This window comes from Phaethon lepturus, unplaced genomic scaffold (genome assembly GCF_000687285.1).
Source record: "Phaethon lepturus isolate BGI_N335 unplaced genomic scaffold, ASM68728v1 scaffold43855, whole genome shotgun sequence".
Lineage (NCBI taxonomy): Eukaryota > Metazoa > Chordata > Aves > Phaethontiformes > Phaethontidae > Phaethon > Phaethon lepturus.
The window spans coordinates 1,997-2,335 of record NW_010543406.1 but is presented as its reverse complement, the minus strand read 5'-3'; positions in this window follow the sequence as shown (position 1 = coordinate 2,335).

The window sequence follows — 339 nt, the reverse complement described above, 5'->3', positions numbered from 1 at the left end:
TGTGTGTGTGTGTGTGTGTGTGTCTATGTTGGTGCTCTGGGATACTTGTTTTGAAGTACCTCTTGCAACAGAGGACTTCTTGTAGCTTGTGTAATGTTAATTGTATGTACCACATACATTCGGAAAAACATTAATAAAGGACTTGGAGATTTTTGTATGTGAGCAGTTTGTATACCTTTATACTAGTGAAACTATTCAACCTGTAAACTCAAAATCAAGTTAAAGCCTTGAAAGAAGCGTTTTGGGGAGAAGCAACAATGTTGGAAAGTAATTCATGTTTCAGCTCCTAATGATGCAATATGGATTGCCTCCCCATGCATGTGTGCATTTAACGTTAAT